Here is a 14,682-nt window from a genome sequence, read left to right as displayed (position 1 = left end):
TCTTTCCCCTCTTTAGTTAAGTTTATTCCTAGGTATTTTATTCTTTTTGTTGTAATTGAAAACGGGATTGTACTGTTAACTTCTCTTTCTGCTACTTCATTGTTAGTGTATAGAAATGCCACTGAGTTTTATATGTTGATTTGGTATCCTGCAAATTTACCATATTCATTTAGTATTTCTAAAACTTTTTTGGTGGATTCTTTAGGGTTTTCTATATATAAAATCATGTCATCTGCAAATAGTGACAGTTTCACTTCTTCCTTTCCAATTAGGATCCTTCTTATTTCTTTTCCTTGCCTGATTGCTCTGGGTGGGACTTCCAATACTATGTTAAATAAGAGTGGTGACAGTGGGCATCCTTGTCTGGTTGCTGTTCTTAGAGGGATAGATTTCTGTTTTTCTTCATTGAGAATGACATTAGCTATGGGTTTGTCATATACGGCCTTTATTATGTTGAGGTACTTTCCTTCTACACCTATTTAATTGAGAGTTTTTATCCTAAATGGATGTTGGATCTTATCAAATGTTTTCTCTGCATCTGTTGAGAGAGGCATGTGGTTTTTATTCCTCACTTTGTTACTGTGGTGTATCACATTGATTGATTTGCAGATGTTGAACCATCACTGAATGGCTGATATAAATCCCACTTGATCATGGTGTATAATCTTTTGAGTGTATTGTGATAGATTTGCTAGTATTTTGTTGAGGATTTTTGCATCTATGTCCATCAGTGGTATTGGCCTGTAATTTTCCTCCTTTTTGTTGTCTTTGTCTGGCTTTGGTATCAAGGTGATGTTGGCTTTGTAAAATGTACTAAGAAGTGTTATGTCTTCTTCAATTTTTGGAATAGTTTGCTAATGAATAGCATTTCATGTCTTAATGCTTCAAAGGCCTCAAAGTCAGAACCACAGTACATTTCTACAATAAAAATTTCTCTCTACCAGAAGATGGAGCTGTATATCTTTAAATTAACTTTGTGTTTTCTGTTTAAGGTGGTATCTTAATAGAAAACTTCTTTACAGTAGGGAAGATAAATGAATGAATGGAGAGGCTTGAACTCACTTCCTTCAAAGAAAGTGGTATTGGATAAAAGTCTATACTAGAGTCCATTTGCTGCCATAACAAATCCCCACACTAGTGGCTCAAAACAAACAAATGTCTACCCTAAAGTTCTGGAGGTCAGAAGCTTGAAGTGGGTCTCATTGGATAAAATAAAGAAGTCTGCAGACTGGGCTCCTTTTGGAAGCTCCAGGGGAGAATGCGTTTTCTTTCCTATTCCAGTTCCTAGGGGCCACCTGCATTCCTTAGCTATGGCTCATCCTCCTTCTTCATTTCAACAGCATAGCATCTTCAGATATCTCTGGGACTCCAATTCTACTTCCACCTTTAGGGGGCCATTGTGATTGCACTAGTCATAACTGGATAATCCATTCTAATCCCTTATTTTCAGGTAAAGGATTAGTGATTTTATTCCATCTTCTACCTTAATTCTCCTTGCTGACTAAGCTACCATATCCAAATTCTTAGACTTAGGATATGCACATATTTTGGAGGCCCTAATTCTGCCTAATACAAATGTATATTCAGATGTATAATGTTTTATGTCATTCTAGAGTCCTTACATTTTAAAAAATGAACACAGGATTTCTCACAGCTTCTAGAGTGAATGAAAGCTTTTCTTTCAAAAATTCATGCAAAAAAGACTCTTGGTGGAGAAGACCTGAATCTACCTACACCTGACTCTAACACAACACCACAGCCTTGCTATTCAGTGGGATCCACAGTCCAGGACCTGCAGCATCTTTCCCACCCCAGAGGTTGTTAATAATGCAAGTCCCTGAGCCTACTGGAGATCTGATGGATTGGAATTTGCATTTGAACTTAAAACCTTGGTGATTCGTATGCACTATTAAGTTAGCGAACTGCTGGTGTAAAGTAGGTTTACTTACCTTTCCACTATTGGCTCTGTGGGCTGGATGATCATTTGTACTGTGCACTGCCCTGTGGATGACAGGGGTTGAGCAGCATCCTTTCATACATTTCAAATGTACCCACGGGCAAAATCATCTCTTGTTGAGAACCACTGACCTGAAGTTTGAGAACTGGAAGGATCCTGACAGAATTTCAATCAAGACTCCATCATTTCTCATGGTTTATGAGTTTGAGAAGAATGTTAAATCCCTCTGAGCCCCATTTCTATGATGGAGAATGGAGTTCATAAAATCACTACTTCATAAATGGAACTTTTGTAAAGATTAAATTAGACAATCCTTCAATGCGCTAAGATACATTATGGTGCATAAAATCTAAATTTATCATTATATTTAAAAAGAATTTTATACTGAGTGACTAAATGACATATGAGAATTTATGATGTAAGAATGAAATTCCTGATTGCTTTAGTAAAATTGTCATGAAATCAAGGAGTTTGGTGTCCTAGGTTTTTCTGGGGAGTTTTTTGCCTCAGGATACAATATTTATTTATTTATTTATCTATTCATTCACTCATTTTTGTTTATTTTATTGAAGTCACATTGGTTAACACAGGAGAAAGTAGTTGGGGGAAAGGAAAAGGGGTAAAGGGGCATGTGTGTATGGTAATGGAAGAAAACTAGCCTTTGGGTGTAAACATAATGTCGTCTATACAGAAGTAAGAGTATAATGATGTACAACAAGTTTGTATATTACAGGAACAAAGTTACCCCCCTACTTCAGAGGAGAATCAAAATTTTCTAGAGACACCAGGATTATTTTCCCACCAGACAAGTCAATGCTTTAGAGATCTAAAGGCTAGTAGACACATTTCTCAGTATTAGACTTTTGAGAAAACTAAAACTCAGAGTTGTGGTGAGGTGCTTGGAGGTTTAGACATGGAAGCAGGGGGGTTAATGGAGAAATAGTAATAAAAACTGAATTGACCTGGCATATAATGAAGTCTCCTATGATCAGAGATTCATCAAGAATTAAATTGGATTCTGTCCAGACCAGTGTCCCATAGGGAAATCAGGTACTTAGAGGTTGGAGTAACAGGAGGAAATGTGACTAATGAGCAGACATAGGGAGCTACAAATACCTCCTCTGCTGCAGTGCCCCAGGGTGTGCAACCTTGGGCTGGACAGGACAAGGTGGTTTCTTTTGGCTTCCTAAGTCTGCCTGGGGCATAGAAAGCTTGACTCCTTCCTGCTCTCTTGTCAGGGGACAGAGCTTCAGTCTTCATCATCAACCATCCAGGGAGGAATTCAGACTTCCACACAGAGACCTGCCTCTCAGGGACTCCCGGTGAGTCTGAGAGCCCAGTATGTATTTCAGGAAAGGGCCAGAGAGAATCAGAGCTTGCTTGGTGTTTGCTTGCTTGATTGCTAAATTAATGTATTTATTTTTGATGCTAAAAAGAGAAGTGAACATTGAACCTGGCAAAGCAAGCGTCATTTTTGACACTTAAATGAGAGTAGAGCATAAGCCTGAGGGTCTTCTTAATTAAGGGGAGCAAGGAAGTAGAGAATTAGCTGTGGGCAGATATACAGTGAAATGAGTGTTTATCTTTTAATTTTAAGATCGGGCATGTTGATGAGATGTGTTTCCATATTGATTGATGTGTTTCCATATTGATGAGGAAGATCCAGACCAAGGAATGCTTGCAGACACGTCCTTGCAGCAGCAGTAAGTGAGACGTACATTTCACAGTATCTTCTCTCAGTCTGGGTATTCACATAAAAACATTAATAGGTAAAAGGAGTATGCTGATGAGCATTACTTTACAATTGTTTTATTACTTGTGAGGATGTATATTTTCGTGGGTCAGTTAGCCATTTGCTTTCTCTATTGCAAATTGTCTCTTTGAGTCCTTTGCTCTGGTAAAGTTGGGTCAGGGTGTTTCATTCCTCATTTTGATTGCATTATTTCAAGCAAAAAATTGCTTTTGTTACCAACTGGTTGTTGTCATTTAGTCATTTTCTGTATGTATAGATGTATTTGTGGAAAATGTATGAGAGTTTATGAATCTTATGTGGTCAATTCTGTCAGTCATATTGTATTTTCTTCATTGCTCTTTTATTTTTTATTTTTTACTGAAATAACTGAGCTGTCATTTTACTTCATTTGAATCTTTGTTTTAAACAAAAATAGCAGTGAAAGTACTGCATCCTTAGGGAAAATAAATCACATTTTGAGGAGTCAATCTTATTGTACTTGTATTTGTTTTCATGCATGTTTTTATTTTTTTGAAATTTTTATTGAGGTATGATTAATATACATCACATTAATTTCATTAGTAAAAGGTAATGATTCAAAATTTTTGTATATTGAAAAATGGTAACCACAGTAGGTCTAGTTAACTTCCATCGCCATACATAGTTACAAAATTGCTTCTTCTTAGGATGAGACATTTTAAGATCTACTTTTAAATATGCAATACTACATTATTAACTCTAGTCAACATGATGTACATTACATCCAAAGAGATATTTATTTTATAACTCGAAGTTTGGGGGCCATGAAATGTGTGAAGGGATTAAAGCTTACAAATTTCTGGTAGTAAATCACACTTTATACATATTTCTGACTGGTTTTCATATCTCTGTAATTCATTATTTTTCTTTAGGCATTTGGGATTAGATCTATTTCTAAAACTCACATCAACCTAGGCCTTTGAAAGGCATTTATAATTATATATTTTTACCAAATGACTAAAGATAGACTATATCTTCCATAAACATATTTTAATTCAAACATCTTTATCTCAAATGAAATTATAACTTAGTAGCTTCATCCCGGCTGGTTTATGATCCTCTTTTGGCTCTTCAGAGAGGCTCTCCTGATGGTTCCAGCTAAGTCCCCTTGTCACTGGCTTTTCTTGTGTCCAGCTGGCTTCTCTCCTGTCACCTCTCACAAGTCGCCATTCTGTAGTTATTATCTCAGAGAGAGCTGGCAAAATGCTCACGAGCACTGACTCTGGAGCCAGGCAGCCTGAGCCCAAACTGCAATTCTACCACTTCCTGGCTGTGTGCCCTTGGGGAAGTACATGAGTATGCATGTGAGCGTAAGGCAAAAACAGAAGGTTTATTTGAATACATGAATATAATCCTATGCACATCATAAATGGTTTTTATATTTTAGAGCAGTCTTTTTGTTTTATCTCATTTCCCTTTATCCTTTTTACTCAATAATACCTTGCAGATTTACTTCTGACCGACTAGTGTAATAATGATGTATTATTTCAATGGCTGAGCAATAGTGCATGGTATGACTGTGCTGCTCATACTTTTGTAGGTCTTTCATATTCTTTATCATTATGTTACTATCACATCGAAGCTACAAAAGTATTTTGGAAATAAGTTTAAATTGTGGTTCTAAACAAGCGTGATTTTGTCCTCCAGGGGCCATTGAGCAATGTTTGGAGACATTACCAACTGTCACACTGGGGAGTGTGGGTGGAGGCCAAGGATGCCCTAAACACCCTACAGCACACAGGACAGACCCCACCACGGAGAATAATCTGGCTCAGAATGTCAATAGTGCTGAGATTGAGCAACCCTGAATATGAATATCCATACTTTTGTGAAAGAATATCTGTACTTTTAATATTTATAAGTGTCTTCAGATTGTTTCCCCAACGTTGTAACACTTTACAGTTCTGTCAGAACAAAAAGAGTAGCTCATTGCTATCTGTTTAAAAGTTTCAACCCCAATCAATGTGATAACCCTTTAATATTTTTCCAGGCTAATAGATATGAAAAATATTTTTTTGCTCTTTTCTAAATAATTACTGAGTTTGGTCAAATATTTACAAATTTGATCACCACACTGATTTGCTTATTATTATTATACATCCATATATTATATGCATGATGTTCCACAGTTAGCCTTTCAAATGATTTTTAAAAATAATTGTGTCTCAACTGACTTTTAGGGGATGTTTTGGCCATAAAAATATTTTACTTTTATTTAGTTAAATATATCTATCTCCTTACTTCTCAGATTGTTGCCTTAATTAGAATGATTTGGCCCACCTGTAGATTTTAAGATGTACTTTTCTAGGTGTTCATTTGAAAAGTCTCGATTGCTCTTAGAGTTAGTGGGTAATCCCTCTGACTTTTGTAATATGACTCAGTGAAGATCAGTTTTACTTTCTCCAAGGTCAATAACCATTTTTCAAGATTTATTTAACAATCCAATCTTTCCTAATATGTTGAAATACAGCCCTACCATGTAGTTATACACTGAAACCTAATCTGTGACTCCTTCAACAAATAATAACTGAGCATCTGCTATGTGCTATAATTTCTAGAAACACTATATATTATATTCTTTTATATCTATGCCTTTTCCAATTTAATTTTTGATCCATGTTGATATTAAATTGTTGCTATTTTGTACCTTGGTTTAGTTAGTTTTTGATGTTCCACTCAATTTTCTTTAATACACTTGCTTTGAAACCATTCTACTTAAGCTGGCTTCATTCCCTTTGCCATTGTTGATATTTCATAACTTCACATTTACTTAAATTTGTTCTTAAGTGCACATATATTAATATACGCTTATGAACATACAAAGGTGAACAAAACGTGTGCAGGTCTGCTTCTTTGGACCTTGCATTACATAGGTGAAGTCGGAGTGCAAGGAAATAAATGTATGTGACATACTGTGCTCAGGGGTAAATCATATGAACAAAGTTATTCAGTATAAAAGGATGGAATTGTCATAGCAAGTGTGAGATTTTATAGAGCATGGTCTGGGGAGGCCTTTGCTTGTTTTAAAATGACCATAACCAAGAGTAGAGTGTGCACACTGGATTTGTCAAAAAAGGGATGAAACCCAAAGTACAGGAAAAATGAAGAAAAGACGCCATGTAAGAGAAGTGAGAAAGAGGCTTGCCTCATCTGCTACCCAAGCATGTAGAAACAAATTGGTCAAATAAATACAGAATAAGCAAAGCAAAAACAAGCCTCCTACTGCTTGATATTTAAAATATCCAGATTTTGTTGTATTTTTTGTAATATTTCCTTTTGTGAATTATTGGACTACTTTCTTCAGTCAGTTTTCACTTGAGATATTCAATCTGTGAGGCAAATCATAAATTTATCACTACTTTTGTCTTTTGGACAAATATATTTTTCTCTTTTACTATTTTTCTTGGCATCAAGGGGATGCAATTAGTGTTGGAATGCCGCCAGAAGCCAATGAAGGTTTTTCTTCCTCACTGTCTCTCAGTGACCGCCTGAGCTTATTAGATCCTTTTTCTCCCTCACGTCCATTTCATTCCTCTCTCACTCTATTTTTATTGAACAGATTGTTTACATATCTTTAAATACAGTGCAGAAAAGATGAAAAAACCAAGATGGAACCCCAACTTTATTTGCCCATGAGAATCTTCCCATAGGAATATCTGGATACCATTTCTAAATTCCTTAGGGAAAAGGCATTTTTTCTGGGCACTTGAGTCGTATCTACTCATGGCCTAAATGGTGAAGGAGATAGTGAGAAGGAGATAAACGTATTACAGATGAGAAGCCATGGTGTGCTGTGTTGTGTGTGTCTGTGTGTGAGCCTGGTGAACTGAGAGCGGTCCTCAGATCAGTGGCACCTGGTTTCATATATTCTATGACAACTCTTCCAGGGGCCATTACTCAGTCAAGAGAAAGTACTCAGGAGGCGATACTTTTTAATTCATGAGACACCTTGGCAATAAGATCAATAAAGTGCAAGGTTTACAGAGCGTGGACAAGGCAATCCTTGTGTCTTGAAGTTTTAACAGTGGCAGGGAGTCCACATATTTCTCAACATTCTCTGACACCATCTCATCACTCTCCCACTTGCTCATTCCCCTCAACACTGGCTCATTGGAATCTAGATTCTCTAAACAACCATCTGCCTAAGGGCTTTTGCACTGGCTGTCTCTACTACAAGGCACATACTTCCCCAGATGACCTTGTGTCTCCTACCCACTCTTCTTTCAGGAGTCTGCTAAAATGTCACCTCACTTGCAGGTCTTGTCTGAACTCCCAACAAAAAATATTACCCCATCTATTTTCCCCTTTCTATGTGCTTTCCTTTTCATCATAGTATCTGGCACCATTGGATATGTTATATTATTATTCTTATTTGGTTATATTCTCTCCATCATTAGATTAGGGACTATTGTTCTTCAGCATTGTATTCTCTGAGAAGTGCTTGGAACATAGTCTATATTCAGAATATATCCTTCAAATGTGTGAAAAATACTCAGTAAAACAGTGGCAAACATTTTGCCTGAGGAACAGGTTGACAGTGGAAAAGGAATTCCTAATGAGAAATAGAGCTAGAGATGCCCTAATGGAGACCAGACAATACAAAAACTATTGCAATTAATTTTTTATTCTAAAATATATGTAGCATTTATGATAGGGCACTACTGTCTGCTTGTGTGAAAATGAGTTATTTATGTTTTCTATTTCCTGTAGTCACCTCCAACACATGGAACCAAGTAATGGCACATGTTTGTCAGAATTTTTTTCTTCTGGGACTTTCAGAAAAACCAGAACTGCAGCCCCTCATGTTTTGGCTTTTCCTCTCCATGTACCTAATCACTGTATTTGGAAACCTTATCATCATTCTGGCCACCATCTCAGACTCCCACCTCCACACACCGATGTACTTCTTCCTTTCCAGTCTATCCTTTGTAGATATCTGTTTCACTTCTACCACCATCCCAAAGATGCCGCTGAACATCCAGACACAAAGCAAAGTCATAACCTAAGAAGACTGCATCATCCAGATGTATTTTTTTGTACTCTTTGGAGGACTGGATGACTTTCTTCTTACCATCATGGCCTATGACTGCTTTATGGCCATCTTCCACCCCCTGCACTACGTGGTCCTCATGAACTCCCAGTTCTGTGGACTGCTGGTCTTGGTGTCCCTGATCATGAGTGCCCTGAATTCCTTGTTACAGAGCTTAATGGCTTTGTGACAGCCTTTCTACAAAGTGGAAATCCCTCACTTTTTCTGTGAACTCAAACAGATGGTCCAACTTGCCTTTTGTGACAACTTTCTCAATGACATAGTGATGGATTTTGGAGTTGGGCTGCTGGGTGGTGGTTCCTTCGCTGGTGTCATTTACTCGCACTCTAAGATAGTTTTCTCCCTATGCAGAATCTCATCAGCTCAAGGGAAATATAAAGCATTTTCCACCTGTGCATCTCACCGCTCAGTTGTCTCCCTATTTTATTGTACATCTCTTGGAGTGTACCTTAGCTTTGCTGCTACCCACGGTTCACACTCAAAAGCAAGCGCATCGGTGATGTATGCCATGGTCACACCCATGCTGAACCCCTTCATCTACATTCTGAGAAATAAAGACATAAACAAGGCCCTGAAAAGACTCTTTGGGATTAAGCTATAAAAGAGGATAGTGTCCTAGGGCTGAAGAAGTGTCCACGATTTCAGGGCTCAAGCCTTGAAGTCAGAAATTGTAAGTGTGTGATCAGATTGTGGAATTAGAACCTGACTTCTGAAGTTATCATTTCTTTGACTTCAACTTCTATGCACATTTAAGTAATTCATTTTTTAAATATTTCTGCTCTGAGATATAGATGACTGTCTCCTTTGTCCAATTTCCCATTTTCCCAAAGTTTCTCCCAGCCTTGGATCAGGAATGCTTTGAAATGTACTTTTTGTGGAACATATATTTGTTTAGAATAATTTGTTCTCAAATGACATATCTCATCCCAAGTAATGTGTCTTGTTTTACTGAAAGTATAGTCATGAGTAGGATTACTTATATTGATAAAATTATACTCGACAACCAAGTTTATCTAATCTAAAAATGGAGGAAAATCTGAGGTGACAGTTTTTCACTTCTGTGTCTATCATTTGTTTGTGTATCACTACCTCAACTACTTTTCTTGAGAATACAAACTTAAATGTACTTGTGTGATTTTAATGAGTAAATGGGTTTTATTCATCATTAGGATATTTTTTTTAAATTTAAGATAGCTTTGGTTTACAACATTTTACAGATTTCAGATGTACGTCATTGTATTTCGACTTCTGTATAGACTGCATCATTTTCACCACCAAAAGCCTAGTTTCCATCCACCACCATAGAAATGTCCCCTTTATGCATTTTGCCCTTCACCACCCTATTCCCCTTTTGTATCCACTAGTCTGTTCTCTGTAACTATGTGTTTGTTTGTTGTTTTATCTTCCACATGTGAGTGAAATCATATAGTATTTGTCTTTCTCCATCTGACATATTTTCTTCAGCATAATATACTCCAGTTCTGTCCATGTTGTCACAAATAGCATGATTTTGACATTTTTTAATGGCTAAGCAGGATTCCATTGTATTTATACACCACATATTCTTTATCCATTCATCCATTGATGGGTACATGAGTTGCTTCCACATCTTGCCTGTTGTGAATAATGCTGTGATGAATATCGGGGTGCATAAATCTCTTTGAAGTGTTGATTTCATATTCTGTGTATAAATACCCAGTAGTGGAACAGCAGGACCACATGGTATTTCTGTCTTTTAAGTTTTTGATAAATCTCCATGCTGTTTCCCATAGTGGCTGCACCAGTTTGCATTCCCACCAGCAGTGTATGAGGGTTCCCTTTCCTCCACATTTTCTCCAACATTTATTTCTTATCTTGTTAAATATAGCCATTCTGATGAGTTTGAGGTGATATCTCATTGTAGCTTTGATTTGTATTTCTCTAATAACTAGTGGTGCTGAACATGTTTTCATGTGCCTGTTGGCCATTTGTATATCTTCTTTGGAAAAATGTTTGCTTATATCCTCTGCCTACTTTTTGACTGTTGTTCACTTTTTTTGTCATATGAATTCTTTATACATCTTGGAAATTAACCTCTTAATGGATATATGATTGGCAAATATTTTCTCCCAGTAAGTTGATTACCTTTTCATTTTGTTGATTGTTTCCTTTGCCTTTTAAAAAGCTTTTTCCAGAAGCTTTTTAATCTCATATATCCCCATTTGTTTATTTTTTTTCTTTTGTTTCCCTTACCTGAGTAGACATGGTATTAGGAAAGATATTGCTAAGACCAATGCAAAAGAGTGTACTACCTCTATTTTCTTCTAGGAGTTTTATGGTTTCAGGTCTTATATTCAAGCCTCTAATCCATTTTGAGTTGACTTTTGTGTGTGGTATAATATCGTAGTCTACTTTCATTCTTTTGCACATAGCTGTCCAGTCTTCCCAACACCATTTATTGAAGACACTTTCCTTTCTCCATTTGTGTTCTTGGTTCCCTTGTCAAACATTAGCTGTCCATAGATGTGTGGGTTTATTTCTGGGCTCTCAATTCTGTTCCATTGATCTGTGTGTTTTTTTTCTGCCAGTACCATGCTGTTTTTATTACTATAGCTTTGTAGTATAATTTTAATTTAAGGAGTGTGATATCTCTAACTTTATTCTTTTTTCTCAAGATTGTTTTGGCTATTCATAGTCTGTAGTTGTTCCACATAAGTTTTACGATTTGTTGTTCTATTTCCTTGAGGAATGTCATTGAGATTGGATCAAATCTGTGGATTCCTTTAGGTAATATGAACATTTTAACTATTTTATTCTTCAAATCCATAAGCATGGAATATCTTTACATTTATTTATGTCTTCCTTGATTTTTTTCAATAATGTTATATAGTTGTCAGTGCATAGGTCTTTCACTTCCTTGGTTAAATTTATTCCTAGGTATTTTATTCTTTTTGGTGTGATTATAAATGGGATTATATTCTTGACTGCTCTTTCTGATAGTTCATTGTTAGTGTCTAGAAATGCAACTGATTTTTCCATGTTCATTTTGTATCCTGTAACATTTTTGCATTTGTTGATTATTTCTAACAGTTTTTTGATGGATTCCTTTATGTGATTTTTAGTCTTCATTTTGTTATTGTGGTGTATCACATTGATTGATTTGCAGATGTTGAACCATCCCTGCATCCCTTGAATAAATCCCACTTGGTCATGGTGTATGATCCTTTCAGTGCATTTTTGTATTGGATTTGCTAGTATTTTACTGAGGATTTTTAGTTTATGTTTATCACCAGTACTGGCCTGTAATTTTCTTTTTTTGTGTGTTGTCCTTTGTTGGCTTCAGGATCTGGGTAATGTTTGCCTTGTAAAATGAGTTAGGAAGCATCTTGTCCTCTTAATTTTTCAGAATGATTTGAGTAGCAGAGAATTAAACCTTTGAATGTTTGGTAGAATTCACCAGAGAAACCATCTGGTCCTGGAATTTTGTTTTTTGGGAGAGTTTGATTACTGTTTTCATCTCTTTGTTTGTGATTGGTCTATTCAGATTCTCTATGTCTTCTTGACTCAGTTGTGGGAGGTTGCATCATTCTAAGAACTTATCCATTTCTTCTTAGTTATCTAGTTCATTGGCATACAGCTTTTCATAGTATTCTCTTATTATCCTTTGTATTTCTGTGGTGTCTGTTGTAGTTTCTCCTCTTTCCTTTCTGATATTATTTCCTTGAGTCTTCACTATCTTTTTCTTAGTGAGTCTGGCTGTGGGTTTGTCAATTTTATCTTCTCAAAGAACCAGCTCTTAGTTTCATTGACCTTTTCTATTGTTTTTTTAAGTCTCTATTTAGTTTATTTCTCCTCTGATTTTTATTATTCCCTTCCTTCTAATGACTCAGAGCTTTGCTTGTTCTTCTTTTTGTACTTTTAGGTATAGGGTAAGCTTGTTTATTTGAGATTCTTCTTGTTTCTTGAGGTATGCCTTTATTTCTATAAATTTCACTCTTCTTACCACTTTCTCTGCATTCCATAAGTTTTGGTATGTTGTGTTTTCATTTTCGTTTGTCTCCATGTATTTTTTGATTTTTCCTTTGGTTTCTTCATTGATCCATCAGTTGTTCAGTAGCATTTTGCTTAGTCTCCACATATTTGTGAATTTGCCAGCTTTTTTCTTTCTAGTTTCTTTCTATTCTCTTTTCTAGTTTATTTCCAGTTTCCTAGCATTGTTGTCAGAAAAGATTCTTGATGTGATTTTGATCTTCTTAAATTATTGAGGCTTGCTTTGTTTCATAACGTGTAGTCTATCTTTGAGAATATTCTATTTGAACTTGAAAACGTGTGTTCTGCTGTTTTGGGATGGGGCATTCTCTATATGTCTATTAAGTCTATCTAGTCTAGTGTGTTCCTTAAGTCCCCTGTTTCCTTCTTTGCTTTTTGTCTTAATCTGTCAATTGAAGTAAGTGGATTTTTAAGGTCTCCTACTATTATTGTGTTTCTGTCAGTTTATCCCTTTAGATCTCTTAATAGTTGCTGTATATTCTTTGGTGCTTAAGTGTTTGGTGCATATCTCTTCATAAGTGTTATGTCGTTTTGCTGGAATGTCCCTTGTGTTATTAAATAATGCCCATCTTTGTCTCTAGCCATCTTTTTTATCTTGACATCTGCTTTGTCTAAGTATGGCTGCACCCAATTACTTCTGCTTGCCATTTACCTGAAGTATCATCTTCCATCCCTTTACTCTGAGTCTATGTTTGTCTTTAGAGCTGAGGTGTGTTTCCTGGAGGCAGCACATTGTTGGATCTTGTTTTTTAATCCATCCAGCCACTCTGAGTCTTTGAATAAGTAAATTCAATCCATTTGCATTTAGAGTAGTTATTTATAGGGGCTTAATACTGCCATTTTATCTTTTTTCCCCTTTTGTTCTATATTTCCATTGTCTCTTTTACCTTGTATTTTTGTCTGCCATTTCAGTTTGGTGGTTTTCTCTTTATTTATGATTAGTGACTTTGCTCTGATTTTTAGTTTTGTGGTCACTATGAGGTTTATACAAATGATAAATGAACAAAGTTCACAAAACTTAGCTAGACAAACCAAGATAAAAGACCAATGACTTGGGATGACATCAGCATCATGGCAGGGTGAGTCATTCCCTTTGTCTCTCCTCACTAAGTTACAGCCAATCAGACATCCAGTGACCAACAAATCACATCAGACCCTGCACAGCACAGCAGAACACCTGAGTGATCCATGCATCTATGCATCCAAAGGTAGATGGACTGGACCTCTGGGAGGGATTGGAACTAGGGGACCAGTCCCCTCCATCTCCCCCAGCAGTGGCTATACAAAACATGGATCCTTACACCGGCATGCTGGCCAGTGACCACAGGAAGCAAGAGCAAACATGACACTCTTGGCTAGGCCAATGCTGTCCTCCAGTGGTGGCAGGTTGGGCACACATTCTGAGGCTTCAGGACACAGAGCAGAACTGGTGAACTGACCCCCTTCAACTGGCAGTGTGCTGGACTTTACAGTAGTGAGGACAGCACCCAAGGTGTGAATTTCCACAGTGGGGCAGGGAAACCTGAGCCAAGGTTTTAGAGCAGACCACCAGAGTGCTTGCCAGTGCCAGTGACCAGAGGCTGTGGCCACTGCCCATCCCAGTGGTGATGGGTTGCCCCACCAAAGAGATTGAAGCTATAGAAAAGCAACAAAAAGAAATCCTGGAGATGAACACAATTAATGAGATAAAAAATAATGTAGAAAGCATAAAAATAGAGCATACCTCATTTTTTTTTTTTTTAAGATTGGCGCCTGGGCTAACAACTGTTGCCCATCTTCCTTTTTTCTTTTTAAGGATTGGCACCTGGGCTAACAACTGTTGCCAATCTTTTATTTTTTTCTGCTTTATCTCCCCAATGCCCCCCCCCCCCCCCC

At 36.8% G+C, this 14,682-nt stretch overlaps 1 pseudogene; it reads left to right on the top strand.

Annotated features, from left to right (window-relative positions):
* Window positions 1–8,551: 8,551 nt before the first annotated feature.
* On the top strand, window positions 8,552–9,379 carry LOC124225626 (olfactory receptor 7A17-like; annotated as a pseudogene).
* The last annotated feature ends 5,303 nt before the right edge of the window (window positions 9,380–14,682 follow it).

Source organism: Equus quagga, chromosome 14, assembly GCF_021613505.1.
Source record: "Equus quagga isolate Etosha38 chromosome 14, UCLA_HA_Equagga_1.0, whole genome shotgun sequence".
Lineage (NCBI taxonomy): Eukaryota > Metazoa > Chordata > Mammalia > Perissodactyla > Equidae > Equus > Equus quagga.
The sequence above is the reverse complement of the archived record's forward strand: the minus strand, read 5'-3'. Positions and strand labels throughout refer to the sequence as shown.